Source organism: Elgaria multicarinata, chromosome 9 (assembly GCF_023053635.1).
Source record: "Elgaria multicarinata webbii isolate HBS135686 ecotype San Diego chromosome 9, rElgMul1.1.pri, whole genome shotgun sequence".
Taxonomy (NCBI): Eukaryota; Metazoa; Chordata; class Lepidosauria; order Squamata; family Anguidae; genus Elgaria; species Elgaria multicarinata.
This window is the reverse complement of record NC_086179.1, coordinates 42,544,179-42,571,643: the sequence shown is the minus strand read 5'-3', so window position 1 is coordinate 42,571,643 and position 27,465 is coordinate 42,544,179. Positions and strand designations below refer to the sequence as shown.

The 27,465-nt window shown below is 40.7% G+C and overlaps 1 long non-coding RNA gene across 1 annotated transcript in view; it reads left to right on the top strand.

Annotated features, from left to right (window-relative positions):
• LOC134404104 (uncharacterized) overlaps window positions 1-27,465 on the top strand; it is a 67,396-nt gene that overhangs the window by 934 nt on the left and 38,997 nt on the right. The window lies entirely within an intron of this gene.

The following is a 27,465-nucleotide window of genomic DNA, read 5'->3' as shown; positions in this document are numbered from 1 at the left end:
TTTTTGTCCAACTCTCTCAGCTGCTATTTTCACCTCCACCCCTCAATCTGTAAAAAGAAACTGGCAAACAAGTGGGTTGGCAATGGTGAGGCATTGGGGAAAGGCCTGTAACAAATGTATGCACCTGAGACTGCAGTTCAGCAACCAATTGGAGTGACATGCACCAACAGCCAAAATCAGGTCCTAGGATGTCTTCCATTTCTTCTTATTCAGCCATTTCCTCCCACATTCATTTACAATGATTGCCAGTGTCTTTTGTTGTTCAGGACTTCTGATTATCCACCAACCCTTCTCCTTGGTTTTACATCAGCAATAACCTGATTAGTGTAGTGGTAAAGTTGGAAGTATGCAAGCGCTCATCGTGACAGTCCCCATAACCACCCTGCTAAGGAGAGTCCAAGAATGCAGGTAGCTGTGCTGATCCACATCAATAAACCACTTCTAGCAGTTTTCATCTTTGCCTGGAGCCGGTCTTTTGTAAAGTGAATCGGTCTTCATTGCCCATTCAAGACCAAGCCGACCCAAAATACTTAGCATTACAACAGTGAACAATATATCGTTGCTGGAAAACATCCTTCTTTAGCCCAGCTAGTTTGAGAATTGAAGCTAAGCTCAGAGGGAACAAGGAAGTCTGAGGGGGGTGGCAGATGACATCAGCATCCCTGCTAATAATAAAGTGCCATAGCTGCATCCCTGTGGGTGTTGGCTCCACTAGTCCACTGCAATTAGCCGTGGTGTGGTGGCTTGAATGTATATATACACACAGAGAGACAGGTATTCAATCATGTGAGCCCTGTTGCTGATCATCACTCTCTTTATTAAAAAGAAAAGCCACCAAGTGGAAACAGAACAAGAACAATATGGCAACAGAGAAAAACTGTGTTTATGTTGCTTCTGGCCATGTGCAAACTGCACCCACCATGTAGTCATATCATGTATCCCTTTTTTCTATACCCTATTTGCAGTTCAGATGTGTGTGGGGGGGTAGGGTTCCAGGACAGGCTGAAGAATGAGGTCATGAGCACTATGGGAACTGCATGAGCCTCTCAAAAATGTTCAGTGCAGATTGATCCTGGGACATACATATGAATTCCAGAATAATAGGTATATTGGACACCTAATTTCCTGTGGCATGAACATTTTTAGGTATCAGTGAAAGAGTCTGGAATAAAATACCATGCTTATAACAAAATAAAATTTGCCAAGCTTTCAAATTTACAGGATTCTTTGTGGCTTGAATTTGGCAATTATGCATACCGGGACCTAGAAATTTTTGCAAAGTGGTCAATAAAACAATATTCTGACCTCCACATCTCCTGGTCTGTCTTCTGGCAGTTGCATGTAGCAATAGATTTTATGAATGAATAGCTGCCCATGCAAAAGATGCTGGTTTGAAAAACTCTTTGTGATTCATTACTGCCTGGTATCGTCTTTTTACATGTTTCCATTGATAACAAGGAGCCCTCCAATTTGCTAGAAATATATATATATATTTGGATCACGTTGTGCTCTGTTTTCTGTATTTTTTTCTAGTCCTTTTACTGAATGTTCTATTTTATTTAGCTTTTTCACTAATGTTGCTTAATGGAAGGATCTTTCTCATGAAAGTGTAAATTCTATGAGTCATCTAAAAAGAAATGTATGTGTCTCTCATTATGTAAGCACACAATGTCATTTACTATAAGGTAAGGAATTTATTTTGATTCAGCTACCAAAGGGGGGGAGAGATGTAAAGATATAGTGTTCTTTATAAAGCTATAATTTTGAAGAATAAGTGGGTGCACCAGCACGTTCCCCCCTCCCCCCAAGAAATTACGTATCACAAAATGTGCACACTTTAAGGATAAATTGCTCTCTTGAGAGAGGAACATGCTGTTTATTTTAATGCAAATATGTCAGTAAAGGACTGTCCTCCAGCTGTGCTTTCTGCTTTCTTTGAGATGAGGGAGAGAAGGCTGCTGCTTAATGAGAGCCTGCATAGATGGTCACTGAATGTGCAAGCAACCACATGGGAAGTGGGGCAGAGTAGAGAAATCAGAACCATGCCTTCAAGATACCTACAGGGACTAATATCTTTCCTTCTGCCTTCCCAATGCATTGCACATATTTTGAAGTGCCTTGGGAGCATTAGAAGAGTCAGTGGGCAGAAGGGTGCAGAATCAGTGACAGGTTGGAGGTCAGTTCTTGGCAATTACATAAGGACAGTAGGGGCTGGTGGCTCTGAATTCAGTGGGGTGGTTACATCTGTCAGAACTCAAAGGAGCTATCCAAGGTGTGAAGCATCTTGGATAGCTCCTTTGAGTTCTGCTCGTTCTGACCAAAACCTGCAGCAGATTTACTGCCCCACTGACATCGGAGCCACCAGCCTTCACTGTGCAAGGGAACCAAATGTGTTTTCATGCCAATGATGGGAGTCCAAAGCTCAATCTATGCGCTCTGGCAGCATGGGCTAGGACCAGAGGTTATCACCCTCTGTCATGTCATAAATCAACATGGATCATTGCGTCTTACCACCTCCCAGGTTGGCTTTTATTTCGTTGTGTCTGCTTGATGTGATGGGATTTAGTTGTCGATGATGACTGATGAGGACAGCTTCTTCCAGCCAGATTATGAAATGTAACTGCAGCCATTGTGTGAATAATCCAGTACATAAACCTGCCTGTTGTTTTAGCACTGATTTTTGTCTACTCATTATCAGAAGGGAAACAACAGATTGCTCGAAGACCAGGTTGTCATGATCAAGTGATTTCTTGACCATGTTAAAAACATGCATACTGATAATTTCATTTGTTACTTTCTGTCCTGTTGTCATTGGTAGTGAAGGGACACCAAACAACCCATGCAGGCTGAAAGTGCTCCACAGAACTGAATGCCTGTGAAAACTCTTTACTTATACTGAAAAGACACTTGCAGGTACACTGGATATGCAGGAAAGCATTTGAAAGTAACTCATGACTTGCTTGATAGGCCAGTGAGCAATTCTGGTTTTATACCAGGGGCATGTCTACACCATGTCTTATCCCGAGGATCATCCCTGTGCATCCACATGATGTGCAGGGAATCCCGGGGGCAGGGAGGGAAAATCCCTCCATTTTCCCGGGATAACCGGGACAGCTTTTAGACCGATTTTTCCCACGGTCTTGGGATCGTACCAAGACTGTGGGAAGTGTGGGTGGCCATCCTGTCTTCGTCTCATCTCCTCGTGAGTAAACGCAAGGAGGCAGGAACCAGGCATGGGGCATGGAGCTCTTCAGGCGCTCCATACCCATTGGGGGAATCGGGATCGGTTTGTTTGTCTTTTAAAACTCACTTTTCGTTGGAGTGTACATGCCCTCATCTTCAGAAAAAAAAGAAAGAAAAGAAAATGGCAGGCACAACATCCCTCATTCCTCCCAGGATGTTGCATGTGCTGTCTGTCCAAAGGGGAGGATCTCACTATCAGAATATCATGAGATACTCCCCCCTCCTTCCCGGAATGCTAGGAGGAGTAGACATGTCCCAGGAATGGTTGGGCCAGGCAAAACAGGATATATCTTCTTAATTTCCACTCAATAGTCCCACCTAATCTGGTGTTTCCTTGTAAATGTGTGCTCAGTTGAAGCTAAGGTGGCCGTGTATCCTACTTTACAGAGGGCAGTCCTCGATTTGAAGAGTTGTGCCGCTGTCTGGTCAAAAGATAGAAGAGAAAACAGGGGCCTTGACATTGCTTAACAACAGTTAGTACGTGGCCAATGGATGGAGCAGGTGCACAAGTCACCTGGATACAGTCTTATACCACTATAGTGTGATGTACTGCATTCCTATTTAAATAGTAATAATTCTAAATTTGCATCTATATTTATAAATTAACACATGCAAGTTTTAAGTCAGTGATGTCCTCTTCTTCTTTTTGGATGCATTGTCTCATTTTTGGTTATGCGTAAGTGGCCACTATAGGTAAAGCTAGCTTTGGGACAAAAATCAGCCCTGGTAACTTTTATTTGAATCCATGTACAGTAAATTACAGCTGAACTCTTAAATTTCTTCTCAAAGTACATCTTTAATAAATGAGTCATCCTTCCAGCATTACTGCTTTTTCTACCTGTAACATTGCATTTTCACAATATTGATTTGGAAAGATCTTTGACTTAACTTTAAAACAAGAGCCTTATTATTTTATTTATTTATTTATTTATTTATTTATTTATTACATTTTTATACCGCTCAATAGCCGAAGCTCTCTGGGTGGTTCACAAAAATTAAAACCATAATAAAACAACCAACATGTTAAAAGCAGAAATACAAAATACAGTATAAAAAGTTATTAAACTTTATTTCAGTACAGAGACTTCCTTTTTGCTGACCTTAGCTTTGCTTTGCTCCAATATTGCCAGAAAACTTGGCTTTAAAAAAGGTGATCACTTCCCTTACTGCTATAGTCCAACAGCTTGGTGCTGCCAATGTCATTGCTATGTTTTGCACTTCAACATTCTGGATTGGGGCAGTATGGGACAAGTTTCCTATTTGTACACCACACACAAATGCATAAATGAAATGTATCATTCTGATGGTTCCTGATAACAGGCTAAAATTAAACTTGCTGCCAAAAAGCCTTCTGACATACCTTGATTCAGTGAAAATACTAAAAGAGAGATCTTTGGCATGCATTTGGTATGTAGATCAGAATCAATATGAGAGTCCCGTAATAGGATCATATTCTAGTTGGATGAGTTTTCGCAAAATGCTGAGTTCCTGTGGTGGAACCCTCAGTTATTTCACTATGCAGAATATGCAGACCAGATAAAATCCAGCCTTTTCCATCCCCACCCCCACAAGTTGTGCATCTTCTGGAGGAGAGGGCTATTCCTGGAGGAGACAGCTATCAATGGCTACTAGCCCTGATGACTGTGTACTGCCTCCAGTGTCCGAGGCAGTGGACCTGTGTGCACCAGTTGCTGGGGAGCATGGGTGGGAGGGTGCTGTTGCACCTTGTCCTGCTTTGTTGGTCCCTGGTCCACAGCTGGTTGGCGGCTGTGTGGGCAGAGTGCTAGACTGGATGGACTCTCGGTCTGATCCAACATGGCACTTTTATGGGCACAATTATCATGGGAATCAGGCCTATTCTAACACTACAATGTTGAAGTGCAAGTGCTCATCACTTCAGGGAGAAACCCATGGAGTGTCCAAAAATTCAGGCTGCTGCTGTGTGATCCATATCAACAAACCACCTCCAGCAGTCTTCATCTCTGCCAGGAGCAGGCTGTTGTAGAGCGAATAGGTCTTCATTCCCCATTGAAGGCCAAGACACCACAAACTACTTTGAATTACAACAGGGAGCATTATTATTATTATTACTATTTTTATTTATTTATTTATTTATTTATTTATTTATATAGCACCATCAATGTACATGGTGCTGTACAGAGTAAAACAATAAAATAGCAAGACCCTGCCGCATAGGCTTACATTCTAATAAAATCATAATAAAACAATAAGGAGGGGAAGAGAATGCACCAAACAGGCACAGGGTAGAGTAAAACTAACAGTATAAAAGTCAGAACAAAATCAAGTTTTAAAAGCTTTAGGAAAAAGAAAAGTTTTTAGCTGAGCTTTAAAAGCTGCGATTGAACTTGTAGTTCTCAAATGTTCTGGAAGAGCGTTCCAGGCGTAAGGGGCAGCAGAAGAAAATGGACGAAGCCGAGCCAGGGAAGTAGAGACCCTTGGGCAGGTGAGAAACATGGCATCAGAGGAGCGAAGAGCATGAGCGGGGCAATAGTGTGAGATGAGAGAGGAAAGATAGGAAGGAGCTAGACAGTGAAAAGCTTTGTAGGTCAACAGGAGAAGTTTATATTGGATTCTGAAGTGAATATATTGTTGCTGGTAAAATTAATTTCCCCCCAGTCATGGTAAGATTTGCTGCTAAGCTCTGAGGGAGATGGAGATTCTGAGGGGGTGGGTGGGCAGATGACATCAGTGTCCCTGCTAATCAACACATTCTGGTGCTGCATCCCTGGCCTAAACTACACCAAGTAGGATATTGCACTATGAAAGTGGTATGAAAGCGGTATATAAAAGGCAGGAGCCACACTACTGCTTTATAGCGGTATGAGCCCATTGACACGTACCATATACTGCTTTATACTGCTATATGCTGCTTGGTGTGGCTCCTGCCTTTTATATACAGCTTTTATAGTGTAATATCCTGCTTGGTGTAGATTAGGCCCCTGTGACCCCTGCCTTCACTACATCACTGATTACATCATCAAAGGGGCTAGGGGGCTGCACCTCTGGCTCCATCCCTAATGATGCACAGCTGCCATTGCCCCTGCATAGAGACCTCTACATGCATAAGTTTCCCCGGTCCTGGAAACCTGTGTAATTAGTTTCTAGTCTCTGGGGAAGCCTCCATGCATAGAGGTCTATTTGCTTAGGCTCTTTCACTTCAGTCATCCATGCAAATGCACCATCAGCATAGCTAGCAGTCCTGGAATGGGCCACAACTCCTTTAATCCTATGATGCCCCTTTGCGAAAGTAACATGTGAAGGGCTAATTACTGTTAAGAGATGAGAAGATGTTCTTGGAATCATTTGAGAGGACTGATGTCATGCAGAATGACATTTGAGGTAACTTGCAGCTCTTTGGTTCAGTGAAAATAGCAAACCCCAATAACAATCCATGGTCAGTCCCAATCCCAAATATGACTCTCAGCCAATCACTAAGTATGAACCAAAACAGCCCAAGCATTTTTCTGCAAAGGAACCCATGGTCCAATGCCACCTAGCATTGTGTTCTAGTTGTGGCAGTGTCTTATGATCTACACTTCATCCCACCACTCTCACTGTATGTGTGTGTGTGTGTGTGTGTGTGTGTGTGTGTATGTGTATGTGTCAGTTAGAAAGTGTGTGTCCATTTTTAACAGTAAAAGGGGCATATGGGTAAAACATTCTGACCTCTGATCTCTCCCACCGCTTAACTCCCTGTAGCCTCTTCTTTCTAAGGCTTTTCTCCAAGTTGATCACACATCAGGTATCAGATTTTGACTGAGGAGGAAAACCCCTGGAGGGAGAGGTAAGCTCTTGATGCGGGGAAGATTCTGCACTACTCAACTGGGTAGAATCCAACCAAAAAACTCAACTCCTTCTGGCTTTTAAGGAGGAACCCCGCCCCCTCTTCCTATGAGTTTGGGACAACTTTTGTGTCGAATTGCATGGGTCTGTTGCCGCTGCACCTAGTTTAACCCTAATTCTAATCTGTTTAGGTTATCATCAGACTCACTCCAGCTCTATTTTCTGTAATGCAGACTTTTGCAAGCCTGGCTGGCGGACCGGCTGCTGCCATGATATAGCCACTTTGCCACACTGATTGGAGTATTGATTGCACCGTAAATGCCAATACTTCTGTTGAGAGAGCAGAGCTGAAGCACCTTTAATGAGCCCAATCTCGCAGCCTTACAAACAAAGTCTCTGGCTGGTGTTCCTGCCATTCTAATCTACACTGATGTGCATTTAGTCCGATGTGCTGTGTAACCTTCATGGCTTTCTTGAGATAGTCTATTCCTCTCCCTCTCCTGCCTTTTTATTACATAGCAACACATCATGCAAGCGGGAGACTTTGTATTCCTCCCGCTTTCCTCTAGGTTGTCTTTTGCATACCTCTCTCTTCTTGCTACCAAGTCATTCATATTGCTGCATGCATACACTGAACAGGGTAACGTGCAAAAAGGGGTTGCTTGTTTTTAGAAGCAGTGCAGTGGGTTGTATTTGATGGTGTTCTTTTTCAAGAAGAACAGACATTGCTAGCAGATAGAATTCGTCCTTCCGCCAGCAGCCCGACAAACACCCCTCAGATCTGCTCTGGAGGGTGAGGCAAACCTCCAGCGCAGATTTGGGGGTAGTTTTGGGAGTTGCAGGGAGAAGGCGGGGAGGGAAACTCCCATGGTATGAGCAGAAGCCTACTTGCGAAATCCTACACTTAACCCAGTGAAGTCTGATTTTTCAAACTCTTTCTGGGCAGACTTTTCTGTGGTGGTGGTGTAGAATTCCCTCTTTAGGCATATTTCCATGGCTTGTTCATTACTGTCTTTTAGGCTCCAAAGTCTTTCCTGTTCACCCATGCATTTAAAACTGTATGATCTTACTCCTGCTGGAACTGTTTTGTTGGCCTTGGATAAATGTTTTTAGATAGCATTTTTACTGCTGATTTTAATGTTTATAAACTGCCTTGAGCACTATTATAGGAGAAAGGTAGAGTATAAATTTCATAAATAAATATATAAATAAATAATAACTGCACTTCCTTCTTCTTGTACAAAGCCTCTTAAGTTTCTCCTCCTTGAAGTTTATGATATTTAATTTAAATTGTTTAAGGGGGACAATGACCCATATCCAAAGAAAATTAGATTCAGTCCTATGCACACTTCCATAGCTCCAGTGATCATAGTGAGAGTTACATCTGAGTAAGAATCTAACATAAGAAGAGCCATGCTGGATCAGACTGAGGGTCAATCTAGTCCAGCACTCTGATCACACAGTGGCTAACCAGCCATCGGCCAGGGATGAACAAGCAGGACATGGTGCAACAGCACCCTCCTGCACATGTTCCCCAGCAACTGGTGCATATAGACTTACTGCTTTGGATACTGCATGTAGCACACAGCCATCAGGGCTAGTAGCCGTTGATAGCCTTCTCCTCCAGGAATTTATCCAACGCCCTTTTAAAGCCATCCAAATTGGTGGCTTGTGTTGTTTATCACATTAATGTCCCATTGAAAGTTATGGGACATACAGTATGTCAGTTGCAAGTTGCTCAACTAACATCATACTGATTTCATTGGAACTTAAGCAAAATTTAGCTTTGGCCATTAAATATGCTGTTTTGAAATTATAAAATGATTTGTATTATACCACTCTTATTTTTTAAAAAATAAATAAATAATGTACACTTTACTGGGTAGTATAAGCAGGCATTTTTGACAGTGGAAAGACAACAGATGAATTCATAAGGGGAAATAGTCAACAAAGGCAGCTACACATATTTAGGCTTAGTTGCAGCAGGATATGATGACTGCTGGGTTAAGCCAAAGACTTTACAGAGAAGGTGGGCTTTAAGAGAACATCTTACCATCTGGGAGGTAGTACCAGGCATAGGGTGCAACAAGGAAGAAGGGACAGGGTTCTTTGAGAGAGCAGGAGTCCTTGGGTTGGCTGACAGTGATAGATGTAGGGTACAATCCTATACCAACTTATCTTGGAATAAAGCCCACTGAACTCAAGGGGAGTTCCAAATGAGTAGACCTGCATAGGTTTGCACTGTTCGCGAAGCAAGGACTGCAGGCAAGGATATAAGGTAAATAAGAAATTTGGATAAATAAGGAACTTTTTAGAGACAATTGCAATACTGTCTAATCAAATCCATGCCAAAACTTTAGCCTGGTTAAATACATTCTGTTGTATAGCATAGCTCATTATACCTATATCTACTGTATTACTACTATTTATATACTGATAGAGCACAATTATTCTGTTTTGGTCCTCTTGTTATATATACTTATTATACTTTGGTCTTCCTGTTATGTTTGGTCCTCATCACATTTCAGTCTTTTAAAAGTATTTAAGGGTTTTTCTACCCTTATTGCAGTGAGCTGTGATATAATCAAGACACAATGTGTCTTACAATTCTTTATATTGGGTCAATAAGATTGCCTTTGTCATGTAGATAGGTGGTGTGTGTGTGTGTGTGTGTGTGTGTGTGTAATAATAGCTTTATATGGGAAGAATATACCCCCTACAAATTCATTCTGATTTTGATAGAATATGTTAACATTCATATCTGTTTTAATTTAGAACAGTATTGGCATTTCTGTTATTTTTGGTGAAAATTATGTCAGGGTAACCATTCTTCAGTTACTAGTGTCACTCTGCTTGTCTCTTAATTACTGTTTCTAAAATTAGCCTCCTATTTCTATTACTGGAAAGAAGATGGAGTATAGACTAGAATATCTGACGATATTACAAGCAGAAACATCACGTAAGATTTGCAAGGAGCAGCAAAAAAACAGGGGAAACAGTCCAGCCAAAGTTAAACAGTTGCAGTCCCCATTCAGTTCAATCAGACTTATGCATGCCTATGTTTAGCTCTCTCCCATTAACATCTATGATTTCAAATTGCTTTCTTTTGGCTGGAGTGGAAGGGTGGCTAGATGGTATAAGAAGGAAAAGCTGTATTTTAGATACAGAAAAGGTCAAATGCTCCATGGAGACATAAATATGGACCATTTGGTGTATACTCTAGAGCAGCTGGCTTGAAGCTGATGCCCTTCTGATGTGATGGACACAATTCCCATAATTCCAAGGCAGCTCCTTTAAAATTGGGTCTAAGCTGCTCCAAAGTTTGGGCCTAGTTCAAAAAGGGCCCAGGAGAATGAGGCAGGGGTTGGGGGAGTGGGCATAGGAACAGGGAGCTGACTAGCCCTGTTGGGATTGAGCGCAAATGTAAATGCATTTATTGAGGCCTGATTAGAATAAGGCCCAGATTAATTAGTTTAAGTTAGGTCCTTTCCAAATTAGGCTGTGGGCAGTTCGCGTTTCATTACAACATATGTTCTATGATATGGTGTACAAATACTGGTGAACCCCTGAAGAAATGTTTGATTTCAGTATTTGATGCTTTCAGTAAAAACTAGATACTATTTCCGTTTTCCACTTCTTATTCTTTTTTGCTAAGATTTGTCTCTGTATGGGCATCAGATAATTTTGCAAGTAATGTATAAAAAAGCAGGAATTGCATGACCCAAGGAATGTTATCCGGTTTGGCATCTTTCATTAATTTATATGAGAAGTTTAAATCCAAGCCCTTTGCTGGAAATTAAACCTTGTTATCACCAATGGCCAGGCTCTACCTGGTCAATAATACATCTGGGATTAAATCAAGATCCTCCTTGTGTTCCCAGAAAATAATGAGGCAGAGTTGATCTATCTGAGCACAGTATTACAGTGTTTGTTAGGGTAGTAACCACCATCGTCCTGGCACTGGCATTAATGATGTTGTGCTAGTGTAAACCAACGCAATAGGAAAAAGATGTGTTTTGCCACTCAATTTCAGTAGCAAATTGCTGCTTTCCCCCATTGTATTAGTTAAGTTGTGCAAGCGTTGGTTTGTGCTACCACAATATTATTAGTGCTAGCACCAGGGCAATGTTGGATACTATCCTTGGTGCTGATGCTTATTTTAAAATATCATTCAAAATCAAGGAGAACCTTTCTGAATCTGTTTAATCAATCAGGATCTTTACACCAGAATTGGACAATATCTGCATTATCAGTATACAGTGGTTGGGGGAGGATGTACTGTACCTTCCTAAGTGGCCATGCTCGATTAAAAAGTTGGTGCCATATACCAGTAAAGGCTGCAAGTTACATATAACATGGGTTCAGGTGTAGCATTATGAGCCATCATTGCTGGCTCATAATGGGAATGAATATTTCAAAACTGTTCGCTCACATTGAAATGGGTTGATTCTATTCATCAATTTTTCCATAGAATGGTGAGATAGATAAGAATATCCTGCAAAAACTCAAGATGTTTTATTTGAAAGCAGTCATAAAGGTTCAAAAGGCATCCCATACCACATTTATTTAAGAGAGGGGTGTGGAATAACAGTCCAATTCTATGCATGGCTCATCAGAATTAAGTCCCAGTGAATTCGTTGGGACTTGCTCCCAAATAAATACATTGAAGGATCAGTGAGATGAATCAATGAAAGTTGAGTTGGGTGGACTCTGTCACAAAACCATTCCTCCATGAATAACTGTGTCCATTTCCTGTTTCTTACCAGCTCTATACAGGTATACAAAATGAAACAAATATATAAAATTAAAGTGTGTCACATCTCTGTTTCTTACAACTCATTTTTCCTTCTTTAGTTGTGCAACTATGGATGAACATTTAACCAGACAGTGATTAAAATGTAAGGCCAGGACATTGGTTAGAGCTGCAGCTGCCCCCACTGGCTGCCAGTTAGACATCTCTGCTAACTACGGTGATGCTAGAAACATTTTTAAAGCAATTTTTGAGAGGTGGGGAGAGAGATTGGATAACCAAGATCCCAAACCAAACTCCTATATCCAGTCTAATCCATATTTAGAGACCATACATGTATTAATGGTTCCATAGATTAGAAAACAAAGTGGCTTTTTATGAATTGACTGTTTAAATGGACTTTTGCCAAAGCATCCTCTAGTGGGCCCCCTCCTGCATCTGTGGTCCCTCGTGGGGGCTTTCCTGGGGGCAATGATTGACTGCTGTACCTATGGTCCAATGAGCACTGTATGACTGGTTCTGATAGCTACTGCCATTTAAATCCCACCCCCAAATGAATGGCACCTACTAGGAGGAACCATTTTGCTTTCCTGCAATGCCCTGGAGCAACACTACATCATCATATTTTGGGAAAGAAAAATGGTGGCAGCTCCCAAACCTAGCTACCTGACTCTCATTCGAGTGCCAGAAAAAAACATTAGAATGAAATAATCAAGTTTACATTCACATTCTCCAACAAGTCTTGAAACAAAAGCAGTAATTTCTACAGTCAATGCCATGGCATTAAGAAATGAATGATAGAAGAGTTAACTCAAATGAATTAAATGTTTAAAAAAGATTGTGTGTGTGTGTGTGTGTGTGTGTGTGTGTGTGTGTGTGTGTGAGAGAGAGAGAGAGAGAGAGAGAGAGAGAGAGAGAGAGAGAGAGACCTTTGAAAGCATAATAGTACCAGCTACCCATGTCTAGCTACCCATGTCTTCTTTTAATTTTCAACCCATGCTCATATTTATTCCAAATTCATGTCAGTAAAGTCTTGCATTGTGTTACACTTGAAAGAATACCTTCCTTTTCCTTTTCCCTCTGTGGAATTTGTGCTTTCAAACAGGTGAAATGCGCTTATGGGGAGTTTGCAAATTATCTCATGAAAGCTAAAGGAAAATCAATGGGAATATTTCCCTTAGGGCTTAGCATACTGATTGTAGAAATATTAATACTTAATGCCTCTATTACGTCTCTTATCTACACAACTGAATAGGGTGGCTGAGGGGAGCGAGGGAGGGTGGCTTTATGCTTTAAAAAGAAGCATTGATATGTGCAAGTCCTCCACATGTCAATTTTGTTGGCAAGATTTCTGCTTGGGACAAAAGAAAATGTGGAAAAGAGATAAGCGAACACAACTGTGTAAATCTCATGAAGTATATCACAGATGTGCCCTTTTCCTAACCATATACATGCATGTAAGACCTGGTAACATTGATGAAAAGAGCTGATATTTCTCACTGATTATTACAGACTTATCTGTAATAATACGTTGGCTGTTCTTGTTTGAATTACAAATGTTTCCTCTCATGCAGGGAATAGCTATGACTGTTGACAACATAGTGCAATGATAACTTTTGTAATTCTTACAAACGGCCCGGCACCAGGTACAATAGCATATGAAATACTCAATTGTACACTAGAACTATAAATTTTATCTTATGGAGGGAGTGAAAGATATCTGCTTCATTTTTAATTTAATTTATTATTATTATTTAGAAATATAGTGTTCCAAATGGACATGATGCATCACCGTGAGCCTTGTGGAAGTGAATGGGTGTCGTGCTCTTCCACATCTCCCATTCATTTCCTTTTTTTTTTTTTGGTTCCGGCAACTTCCTACAGAATGGTAGTAGTTGTATAATTCTAAATCTCTTTCATTGAGTGTCTAAATCATCCTGTTTGCATTTATTTTTAAATAGTTAAAACTGTATCTGGAGATTTTGCTGAGGGGATCCTGCATAGGTTTACAGCTCTTGGAGTCAATTAATTTTTAAAAGATCCAAGTGAACAATGTCTATTGAAATTATGTAAATAAAAGGGAGGCGGCGGCTATTGTACTCTGTTAAAGATGTAAGAACTATGTAGGCTCTAAAAATTAGCAGTACTAGAAGTGTGAAAAGAAGTACTACCAAACCCCAAGGCATAATCTGCAGGGATTCATCTGCTGTTTTGTCCTGGCTTCTAGAAGAGATAATGATGCCTTCACTATGAGGTTGTATTCTGCAATTTCCACTAATTTTCCAACATAGTACTGTAAGGCCCTCTAGTTCAATTTCCCTATTGAAGATAGGACTATCTATTTACCACATATCACTCCCTGACTGTATGTGCTCTGTAAATAGAAACTTGTTGTGTGTACATATAAATTCCTCAAAGTTGATTACGCAATAATGGATGACTTACTGTATAAAGCGCAATTTAAATAATTGCCACTATCTGACAGAGAGAAGAAGAAATATGCCAGATTAATGTTCAACCAGAACAAAACATTACTTCACATAGCATCACAGAGTTGGAAGATACCTCTAAGTTCATCTAGTCACATCCCCTGCTGATGCAGGAAATCCATCACTCCAACGGCTCTGACAGGTGGCTATCCAGCCTCTACATAAAAACCTCTAATGAAGGAGAGTCCACCACCTTCTGAAGCAATCTACTTTACTGTCAAACAGCTTGTAACTTCAGGAGGTTCTTTCTAATGCTTAATCAAATCTCCTTTCTTGAAATTTGAACCCTCTGCCTCAAGTCCTACCTCCTTATTTCTCCATCATCTTTGTGACAACCCTTCAAATATTTGAAAATGGCTGTCATATTTCCTCTTAATCATCTCTTCTCCAGGCTAAACATATCCAACTTGTACAACCTTTTCTAATAGGACTTGGTCTCCAGGTTTATTGACCTTCCAGTTTGTGGATATCCTTTTAAACTATGGTACTCATCACTGGACACAGTATTCCAGGTGAAGCCAAACAGAAGCAGAATAGAGTGGTACAGTCACTTCTTGTGATCTGCATGTTGATGCAGCCTGGAATTGCATTCTCCTTTTTAGCCACCATACCTCATTGCTGGCTCATGTTTAGCTTGTAGTCTACTAAAAAGGGCCCAAGATATTTTGCTGCTAGGGGCAAATAAGTTCCACACGTAGAAGCTGACTGGCAGTTAAAACTTACTTCATCACTGTCAATGTACAGCACCTAAGGGCAGCAGGCCGGCCACATGGCACATGCAGTCCTGTTCTCCAACACATTACTGCCACTCCCTGCCCTGCAACATACGCTGTCTGAAGCAGCTGCATCACTCTGCCTAATGATTGAGCCAGTCCTCTCTAGATCTTTTCCTGCTTCTGCATCTGATCTTGCCTGCCTAAATGCAGGCCTTTACATCAAATTCATTTGGTTAGTTTTGACCCAGTTCTTCATTCCGTCTAAATAATCTTGAACCCTGTTTAAGTCTTCTAAGGGTATTTCTTACCCCTCCCAATTTAATGCCATATGCAGATCTGATGGGAATCACCTCTGCTCTTTTCTCCATTTAGAAAAATGTGGAACAGCAGTGAGCCCAGAACAGAACCCTTCAGGCCCCACTTATCACATCTCTCCAGGTTGATGAAGAGCCATTGGTGAGCAATCCTCTGGTACAGTCTATCAACCAGCTATAAATCTACCTAACAGTTGAATTATCTGGCCCACATTTGTGGCGGGGCACCTTCTGAAAAGCCTTACTGAAATCAAGACATATTCCATCCATAGCATTCTCCTGATCATAATGAATAATATACCCCATAATACCTAATATAGCATTAAAACTTTGCTAAATGAAATAATATTTTACATGTTTCTATCACATTGGCATTTTAATTTTTACAGCCCTTATTTTTCCTAGAATTTTCCTTGTGAACTTTTAACACTCTGCTTTAACAATAGCGGAGATACAGGGCAAGGAATTAGATTAGATATACAGAAGAATATTTCAGTTTCTAAAACGTAGGTCAGCCCAAACGAATAATGTGAGCACATGCTCCTTTTGTGCATGGTTTTGGGGGTTTTATCTTTTAAAAAGGAAAGGATTTCCATTGGGATTTGCTGGTCTAAATCCATTTTCTCTTCAGCATATGAAATGACAGTCCATTCTCAATGCCCCAATATTAATTTTTCAAGCTTGCCTGTATATTCATCTGCCAACCATCAACGAATTTTCTGGATTTCTATTAGCTTGTCTCAAGCTGCTGGCAAGCTAAATTTCTCTAACAGGCATCAATTCGACGTATTAAATGCCTGTTCTGCCCTAGAAGACATATTGATTATTTTTTTCTCAGTGAAGTGACAAATACCATTTTCATGACTATAATAGAGATTGATTACAATTTTATGGAACGCAGAGGGAGTTGATCTTAGTAAGACAGCCTCAGGGCTTATAAAAATTGAAGAAAATCATTTGGATTAATAACGAAATTAATGAATTCATGGGCTGATGATAAAGCTGAAGCGTTGTAGAGATAATGAAAATTACAGTAGATGCATGGTCATTACTGAATGGTGAACAAAATTTAAGTGACTAAAAAGTTGTGAAAAATAACCAAGTGTTTTTCATTAAAAGTTATATGTCATATGGCTTAATCTTGAGTTTTTAAAATGTTGATTTTAAAAATATTATGTATCCTTAGAGCAGGGGATGCCCAACATGATGCCCATGGTGCCCAGGATGCTCTCCATTCCTTGCCCCCTTTAAAAATATGTGTTAAAGGAAAACCTTGAAAAACATGAGGGCACCAGGTTCTCCTCTTGTTCCTGCACTTGCTGTACATCAGCTGTTGGCAGGCAGGAAGGAAAGGAAAGAGATCCTTTCTGACTCCTCTCTGTCTTTGACCCACACAGAGCTTTCCCCCTTGTTATCATTCTCCCCACTCCCAGTCTCTAGCTTTGCCTTTTTCTCTCTCCCTTCTCCATCCTTCCCCTTCCTCTTTCTAGCCTCCCTCTTTCACTCCCAGTAACCCTATTGCAGATTAACCACAGTTTGACTGGGAGTTTGACATGGCAAATTGCTGTTGATCTAAATTGGAGCTTCTCCCCATGGGCACACAAGAGTTGGAGAGATGCTTGGCATTATATCCAAACGACCCAATGAGTGGCAAATTCCAAAGCTCCAACACTTGTAGTATCAATTCAGTAGGCAAGATCTGCAGAAACCAGGCTGTTGGTTGCTGGCTATTAGGAATTCATTTTGTTTAATAGAGTATACCAAATATTGCTTTTCTAGAGTCCCAAGCCTTGCTTTTAAATTCTATATATTTTTAGCTTGATTAATGGTTTAATTTGTTTATAACTGTGTGTATTTTTTGTTTTATTGTTGTATAATTTTATCTGTACACCACCATGAGATCCTAGTGATATAGGGCAGGATACAGATGTTTTAATAAATAAATGAATAAATAATAGTCAGCAGTGGTTGCAATCGAAAACTGCTTACTGTATATGATGCTTTATGCAAATCTCCATATTACATCCACTTGCTTTCGTGTTCCCCTCATTCAGATCTGAAGGCTCCTGCTGCCTTTAAAGGATAAAGTGCCTGTATTTGACAGCAGAAGCCTAGAGACAGTGTGAGGGCATGATTTTTTAAACTCCTTTCTTCTACTTTGCCCAATAATTTCTGCTAATTGTTCAGACCAATGGAAAACAGGTCCTGTTTCAATAGTCAAGTAATCATAATAACTGTGTTTATCATGGGTTGGATCCAGACTTAACCTTCTGCAAACAAAAGGGCTCCTATTCTTGGAGGGAGCAGAGCCACCCCCCTGTAGCCCCCATCACCACCTAATACACTGTTCCAGAAGCCGCCGCCCCCCCCAAACTCTTCAGAATGGCATGGTGCTGGGGATAGAGGAGGAATGGAGAATCAGAGAAAATTGCTGATCCACCCTCTACCCCAGCACCAGTTGAAGTCTGCTGGGTGCAAATCTGGATTCAACCCATTGTCTACAAATTCTGAGTGCCACCCGAAGTGTAGCAGGCCTGTGGCTGCTTCACACATTACATTTTAAAGGATTTTCCATACAGTTTTGTGCAGGAGAACTAAGAACAAATGTAGTTATCATACAGGTGCCCGCATGAGGAAGACAGGACTGGCCAAAGACAAGGTTCCCTTCCATGCATATATGTGGCTGAAACATATGGTTGCCCACTATGTAACGTGTGGAGGAACTCTTTCAGTTTAATTTTTTAAACCCTGGACTTAGGTGTATCAAATCTGACTGTGTGTAAGACATCTGAGGGACTTTCATCAACTGTGCCCCTTAGGTATCCCTTGCGCCTGCCTCAATTGCTGCTACTCTAGTTCTTTGTACAGTTACCCTTGAAACATCAAATGAAATTCACCACCTCCCCCGCCCCCCGCTCCATTCACAGATTTGCAGTGGATGCTAGTGGCTCCTATTTCTGTGGGGCAGTGAATCCTCTCTGGATTTGAGTAAGAATCAGTCAAAATTCTAAATGAGCTATCTGAAGTGCTGGGCATTCTCCCCCAAACCCGAAACCTGCCAAGCCGGAACTTTCTGAGAAAGGACACACGGATTCCCACACTTTCACATGCTGATCCAGGGAGGGGAGAACTGCTCATGTTTTTCAAATTAAGAGGCCCTAGTTTAACCCAAGTTCTGGTGTCTGTTTCTTTATTCTATGCTTCCTTCTCCACTCGCAAATGGGTTCAGCACTTTGGATAGCTCCTTTAGGGTTCTTACTGCACAAATCACACTGTACAGCAACATAATTTATACTGTGTCTATGCTGTGCACAATTTCTTGAAATAGGAGCATTTGCTTTAGAAAGTAAAAAGAAAAAAGAAAATAAAATATTTTATATTAGCTTTACATCTAGAATAATATTTTTACATTTTCAGAGCAGAAATTGTGACTGTTTACATATACAGTTTGGAAGGAAAATATTCAAGCGTAGAGAAATCATTTCTCTTATAATAGCTGGATTACCTTATCCCAGATACAGGTGTCATGTCAAAAACAACAGCTACAGTGTGGCAACCTGTGTAAGGTAAGCTGCAGAGCTGCCTTGCTTGCATGTAAATAGTTGCTTGGATGTAAACCTACTTTGTCTTAATGTGGGTTAATGGAATTGTTTTATATGTATTTATTTTATTTATTTATTTATTTATTTAAGGATTTTTTATGCCGCCATTCAGCCAAAAAAGGCTCTCATGGCGGCTTACAAAAGTATTTCTTGACAGTCCCTGCCCATAGGCTTACAATCTAAAAGACATGACACAAAAGGAAAGGGGATTGGGAGGGAGGAGGGGCTTTAGATTGTAAAGTGCCTCAATGCCAGAAATAGTGAGGCGGTGCTATAAAAATGCTTTAAATAAATAAAATAAATAAATACTTTCTACAATTTAGTGCAGTGCCTTAACTCCCCCAAAGCCCTTGGCTCAGAGCTCCTACATGGTATAGCAGGTAACAAGGTGTCCTCTACCCTATTAAATAAGGTGGGGGTCAATTCCAAATACCAGAGTAAGCGGATGAAATGTCTCCTTTCAGTGATGCTGGGACCCTTGAAGCTAATCTTGGGTTATGCTGCCGTTACACAACAGAATGTCTGATCAGCTTCACATAGCTTCACATGCACAGCCCTATTCTGTCCATGTTTACCCAAGGCCAATTAAATATAATGGCAGCCAGCTCAGGATTGGAGCAGTACTGTAATGTGTACAACAGGGTGCAGAACCCCCGGTCTGCAAATCTATTCCAGTTTGCCGAGCTGCCCAATCCACCTCATGGCACCATGGTTTCCTCTGAGATTGGAGATCACAGTGGGGATTCCCCTGTGTGCCATGAGAAATCCCCACTATTTTCTCCACAATGGAAAAGAGGGCATGCAGACGGCCAAGTCGCTTCATGCAGGGACACCAGGCATGTGCGAAGCCAGGGACTCATCCAGCATTGGCGACAGACTTTGTAGACTCTAGAAAGGGGGGTTTCACGGGAGCTTTGAAGTGAAAGTTCCCCTTCCCTAAACAATAGTTTGAACTTCCTTGGTAGGAGAAAAATGTTAAACGAGAGAGAGAGAGAGAGAGAGAGAGAGAGAGAGAGAGTTTGCAGGAGGGGCAGGGGGGACAGAGAAAGGATTCAACTTCACCCTTGCACACCCATGCCAGTATTATTATTATTATTATTATTATTATTATTATTATTATTATTATTATTATGCCAGTAATATGAAGCATGCTCAGTGCAGGCTGGTGGCTCTGATATCAGTGGGGCAGTGTATCCGCTCCAGGTTTTAGTCAAAACCAGTCAGCATTCTAAAGGAGCTATTCAAGGTTCTGGCTGAAACCCAGAGCAGATTCACTGCCACACGCAGGAGCTATCAGCAAATTTTCAAATCACCCCCACAACAATAATCTATTCCATGAAAGCATTTGTCTTGCATTTTATGTTAATGGGCATTTTTAAAGGGCTTTGTGCTGAAATCGTTTTCCATATGAATCTGCCTGATATGCTTGGCACACATTTTCCGCTACAACATTTGAGATAGCTTCATCATCCTGCAAATTACCAACTATTTACTTCAATTTCTGTTTTGTAAATATAAATCAAGTTTCTATGAATATAATTATGGCTAATTAATGTGTGTGATTGCATGTTAAAATATTGTTGTATTCCTTCCCTACTTCATTTATTTATGCTTTGTATGATGCATTGGAATTTTGGCTGCGGAGTGACTGAATGATCAAGCACCTGATTCCTGTAATAGGTGGAGGGCCCTCAAATCAGTCTCTTTGGAGTTATTTAGCCGGTACCAATTACTCCCTCATGGTAAACAATCAAAGTGGTTGTATCTGCAGGCAGTAGATAACCTGGAAATCAAATATATCAGCTGTATACAGATCCATAAAGAGATTGTCCTGTCAGCGAAACAAGAATAAAAGATGTGATTGCACATAACAGCCCCTCTTTCTAGCAGGCTAATGTGAGCACTTGTTGCCATCCTGACATGACAGAAAATGCAAGAGAAAATGCATGTTTTTGTTACACAGAACTCTTTGCACTGTTATCCTTTAGATGTCTATTCAGAAGTAAGTAACACTGAATTCAGTGGGGCTTACTCCCAGGTAAGTAAGTCTGCAATTGCAGCCTTCATTACCTAAACATTGTGGCTACAGACTTAAATCCAGCCTCAGTTTACATGTCTAGCGGGCAGCCTTTATGATCTCAATGAGTGTGGTCAAGTGGATGAATGAATATCCAGCAGACGGGCCAAAGTCAGACATTTGGCTCCATGGTAATGGCGTCCTTGTGGTGTGATCCAGACTTGAGTTGGGTCTTCAGAATGAGTGTATACCCAGCACCATGTATGAGCAGAGAAATCCTGCATATAAATTATGTGCAATTTACCACTTGCTCATGATCTTTCTACCCCTTTGGAGAGGTGAAGGATCAGTCATATTGGGTGAACTCAACAAATATTTGTTTGTCAATTGCTCAGCTCACAAATTGCAATTTGCATAGTACTGGACACATCTGAGGTTCCATAGACTTCCTATTGCTTGGATGAATGATTTTCTGTTAGCTTTATTTCCCTCACTCTAAACTGGGAGGAATAGTTTTGTTGTGAGGGCATGTGCAATAATACTTATCTTTATTAGCATGCTACATAATGATAAGAAATAACAGAATATTCTGTCATTGCATCAAACATTGCTCTAATAAAATCTATTTTCTTAACATTCTTGCATCTCTGAAGAGCATATAATTGTAATATAATTGGAAAATGGATGACACAGGGAAGGGAGATTATTTTACTTTTTCCTCCTTGACACATTTTAAAATTGCATGCTAAAAATCTGTCATTTTTGGTATCCTCCTCAGGAAATCTGAGAAGTATTTTGATGATGCTACCAGCTGGAATAATTTTTCCTCTGTTACAGCTATTGAAATTATAGTTTTTCCTGATGTATTTATTTGCAAGGATTATGTTTGAGTGGACACCATAGGAGGTAACTGCAAATGAGTATAGACAACAGAACAATAAATGTAATATTTATTTCCTAGTATTACTGCAAAATAATGATCTTGCTGGCCTTTTACTAGCCTTTTGCTAGCCTAATGTGTTTATATAATTATTTTTAATTGAATGCCTTATTGTTGATGTCAAAATTATAGGGTTGGATCCAGACTTATTCAGACTAGACCTTTTGAAATCAATGGGGCATAAGTTACTTATGTCTTACTGAAGTAGCATTGACTTCAATGGGTCTACTCTAAGTATGACTAAGTCCAACCCAATCAAACAAAACATCCACAGTGTTTTAATTAATTTAGGATTTTAAATAGTTTATGCTGCAATCCTATAACCACTTACCTGGGTGTGTAAGATCTACTGAACATGTATAAGATTGTTACTCAGTTGTTGTTGTTTATTCGTTCAGTCGCTTCCGACTCTTTGTGACTTCATAGACCAGCCCACGCCAGAGCTTTCTGTCGGCTGTTGCCACCCCTAGCTCCCCCAAGGTCAAATCTGTCACCTCCAGAATATCATCCATCCATCTTGCCCTTGGTCGGCTCCTCTTCTTTTTGCCTTCCACTTTCCCTAGCATCAGCCTCTTCTCCAGGGTATCCTGTCTTCTCATTACTCATACTGTTACTCAGTATGGTGGCCCATATCTTAGATCTTCATGCTCAAGGGACTGTGAATGGAGTCCTGGGTGGTTTGTTTGTTTTTACCTTACACAGGATGTATGGGACACAATTGAGAAGGAGATCTATGCCCTAGTCCTTGTTCGATTGTGGTGCATGCGTATAAACCTGTTGATGACAGCTGTAGAGCAGAGAGAATATACTGTGAATTCAGATTTAAGAGAAAAACATCAAAGCCCTTAAAGAAGCAGCAGCAAAACCAAAACAAAACCAAAATCCCATATGGGGTGGTTGTAACTATTTTTCATATATGTTAGATACAAATGAGTCACTGGCATGAAATGGAGGGAGGGGAGGGGAAGAAATCTCCAGATACCCAGAAGGGTGTTTTTTGACCCCAATTCTTTTAGGATGCAGTTGGCACCCGAAGATTGGAGTTGGTGATGTTGAAGCGGCTCTGAAGCATGTCACAGTCATTAAGCCTATTTCTGTGTATGAGGTTTTTTTCCCCTTGTCCTGCAATTGATGCCTTCCCATGTTTCTTTATATGTCTGTGATGGGAGAAAGATGGGATATAAAATCTATAAATATATCTTTCCATCTTGACTGATCTCTTAGCATAGATATCAGTAAACAGAGACCTTGGCCAAATCCAGTCTTTTGCGGAACTCAAGCTGGTCCCTCAGTTGCCAAACGGAGGCAAGAGGGATGTAGGAAAAGTGTATGTTGAAATTGTTAGCATGTTAGTGGTCCAGATGGTTGTGTGTGTATGTGTGTGATTACTGGCCTGTAGCCAGTTCTATCCTCTCAAAGTGGCCAGCTCCTAAAACTAGTTGCTGATCAGCGCATAAGGTTGTATCCAATGGTATCCTTTTGCCAATGAAACAAACAATGGTGACAGAGCAAATGCACCCATCCCACATACCCCAGGTCTGGTCTGGAGGTTTGGACGCCCTCCTGGGCCCATTTGTGGGGTGGGGGCAGGACAGGTGGCTGATTGCAGGAGGGAGGAAATAAGGTCTTTTTGCATAACATTGGATTTAGCCATAGTTTTTAAATACTTCATTCTACAAGAATGTGGACTAGAATGTTTTTTTTAAAAAAACAAAAAACAAAAAACAAAAAACTATAATGTTGAAATCAGTAACAACATGAATGCTTGCTGTTCTTCACTGCATTGCTGAGAGCAATCAGATACTCAGAGTTGATCAGAAAATATTATTATTGATATATTAGTAGGCTATATTATGATGGTAGATTTTAATGTGCAGCGATTTCCAAATGCATGTGGCAATGATAATATTTTGTCTCTTTCCTTTCTTTACTGAATGGTTTCTTAAACCAGATATAAGGAGGAAATATGGCATCATTACACAATATTTTTCTGAAATTTGCCATTTCATTTTAAAAAAAATATGTATGCATTCAGGACACTTCCATGTTCCATGAAAATAGCTCTTTAGTACATAAGTGGCTATTTTTCCTTCCAGGCTGACTTCCTGTGGGTTTGTCTGCAGAATAGCAGGTGTACCATTCCAAAGTGTCTTTACAAGTGGCTCAGCAGGGTCTCTGTGCCGTACATCCACAGGAGACAGCTCATCTGTTTAATCCTTATGTTTTAGTCAACCTTCCTTATTATGTGTGCAGGGCTCCGATGCTCAGCTGGATTTTGACTCTCAGAATGAATTGATGGAGCTCTTTGATCTTTGCTGTGTATTGCATCTGTTTCATCTTTCATCTTATTGCTCTTCCCAACTCCAGCTTTATTTTTCCACATGAATTCATCAATTTTACTTTGTTCTATTTTTCCTTGGCATTCCCTTTTTATGTGCATTGAGCTTGATAGCATAATTTGAATATAACAATAACTGTTTGGTATGCGTGTATTTTAGAAATACACAAGACGGCCAAGAAATTTATGTTTATTTGGGTGGGACATTTAACAAGAGCCAAATCTTTAAAAGAGACATAGGATCCATCTATAAAATATACAAATGATTACACAGATTACATATTGCCACTATCAAGTGAAGAACTGGAAAATGTTGCTTTATTTGCCTAAGGGGAAAAAAAAGCCCACAGAGTGAAAAAGTCACTTAAGTTTACTCATTTGCCTGTGTGCATTGTTGTGATATCCATTACACTACAGGAAAACATTAGCCCGATATATAGGAGGGTTCTTAATTTTATTCAGAATAGTGGTCCAATAGTGCTCCAAGTCTTCTCCAACCTGGTACCCTCCATATGTATAAATCCCATCACCCCCAGCCAGCATGTACATTGGCCATGGTGGCTCAGGGTGGTAAGAATTGTAGTCCAACACTTCTGGAGGGCAGCAGGATGCAGAAAGCTGCAATAGAGTTAGGGAGTGTCTCGTTCTGTGGCTCACAGGGAAAGCAAATGTCATCTGACGGGGTCACCTCTGAGCAAGGACAACCAGTCTATGCAGAACAATCAGGTCAAGGCAGGTAGAATCTGGCCAAGGTGAATGAATCTGGCACAGAAAGTTTGGGAACACCAGAAGCCTTCTTGTGTAAAGGGACAGCTGAAACAGGGCCAGAGATAGCTCAGAGTGAACTTGGTTGGCTGGAGCTCTCTTACTAGAAACATTGGAGGATGTTGTCACAGCAGCAAGTTAAAGCAGGCTGAAGCTGCCACAAGCTTTAGTGTCGTTAGTGTCACCCCCTCTGGGGGAGCTGTTAGGATTTTTAAAGGGCCCTTGCTTGATTCTGAAGTCTCAAATGTCTGCAAGTCTACAGGGGACTTTGCTGGATGTTCCTTCTCCGACTCAGAGGATGATGGCAAGGGTGGCCAACGAGGCCCTGAATATGAGACTAACTGTACTTCCCCTGGTAGAGTGGTCTGATCCTCATCCTTACCAGAGTATTTTCCTGCACCCTCAAAAAGCATGGGTTGGAATTGTTGACAGGGAGGCTCCCTGGGAAGTGCAGCTATTTCTCAGTGGTAGAGCAGCTGCTTTACATACAGAAGATCATATTTCCAGGGAGGGTGGAAAACTCCTGGCTGAAATCATGGAGAGAAGCAGTCAGTCAGTGTCAACAGTACTGGGCTAGATGGACCAATGGTCTGACTCAATATAATGCAGATATTTATGTTCCTATCCCAAGTGACTCAGGGGTTTTATTGAATTTTTGGACTTGAAGAAGTGTTTTGGTCAACTTGAAATCTTGCTTCCCAATGCTAATGTTACAACTGATTCAATAAAGTGTTTGATCTAAAGGTCCACATTTTTGTTCATGTAATTGGGATATATTTTGTGAACTGCCCAGAGAGCTCCAGCTATTGGGCGGTATAGAAATGTAATAAATAAATAAATAAATAAATATACAATAATTGTGTTGTGCTTTTTTCTGGCTAAGTGTTATGATGACTGATGCTACAATCATCCTATACACACTTACATGGAGGAAAGTCTTTTTGCAAACAATAGTGTTCTCTTTTGAGGATTATACTGTGGGCTGTAATCTGCTCCAAAAATGATGGAGATTAGAATGCTTCTCAAATTAATTTAATTTCATGCAATCCAATATATATATATATCAGAATACTGTGATTCTGCCTATTCTGGAAGAACAGATATGCAATACTGAATGCACTTTTTTGGAGGGGTGCTTTTAGAAATCTGCTGTTGTGATCAATTGTTTCATGGTTTTGTTTTGTTTAAAAGGCTTATCTCAATATCCGAAGAAAAGAAGGGGGGAAAGCCACAATATGCTTAGTGTCAGAAATCAGCCATTTTTATTAACCATATTTTGCATCTAGGTTTCTTCAGCTGTTTCACCTTAACACATGAAACTTAGCAACGTTGTCAAGGAAATTAACTTGCAGAGCAATCCTAACTAGGGTGTATGTGTACGTGGTGGGAGGGAGGGGTGAATTAGCAGATCCCGTACCACTTCCAAAGACTTGCTGGCTTGTGCTGGCCAAGATGGAGAAGGGGGAGACCCTCAAATTGTTCACCCTTCATTGGTGATTTTTGTTTTGTTTTGTTTTTCATTCTGCCTCTGTGAGTTATTTATTTTTAAATTTTCCATCCTGATTTCAACAGGTGTTTTTAGCCTGAGGCTTGAGTAAGCAAGGGGACAAACCTGAGACCTTATGGAGGAACAGAGGGGCTATGGATCCAGTGGAATGCCCCACTTAGAGGGCTAAAGCTACCTGCTGTGTGTATAACTGGCTCCATCAGGATGGCTCCCCACTGCTACAGCTCCAACACATTTCCTCTCTCAATCCCATCCTTCTGATTGCCATCTGAGTAGGTTAGGATTCTTGCTATGCTGGACACCAATACAAGAATTGCATCAGCATATGCTTCTGTTCTTAAGTCCAGCCTCCACCCAGTGCAGTTTTTAAACATCAGAGACAGAATTCTCTGCACAGAGATTAAAGGGGGGGGGGGAGGTCATCCAAGGGGAAGGCATTTGTCTCATTTCCCCACTAACACATAATCTTTCCTTTAATATGCAAAGTGCACGGGCATTTACCACAGCTTTGAACCATAGTATCTTTCTCACAGGTGCTTTTTTAATGTTAGTTGTTCTTTTTATGCTAGGGGATCATTAACATTAGACAGGTTGAGGTGTACCATGCTTTAGTGGAGGAAGATGTAAGAACCTTTGGAATACTTCATAAATTAAGCCATGAAGAATGCGTGTTTGCTATTCTCTGTAGATGTGGTGGGGAGTCTCAGTCAATCCCAGGTCATAGAGGTTCCCATGTGTTTTGGGCCAGGCTAGTGAATTTCTTGGTGTGTGTGTAGGTGCACACACAGTTTCACCACACCTAGGTTGCTACAGAGTTTTACCTAAAATTAAATTAAAGTTGGAATTTGGAGGTTCCTGCTGAGCTAAAATTTCTAGAAATTTCCAGAGCAGTGAGAAAAGTATTGACCTGCAACATTTCTTCCATCCCAAGTTGGCCTGTGCTATGATGTGCCCCTTAGAGTGAGCTACTAGAGAATAAA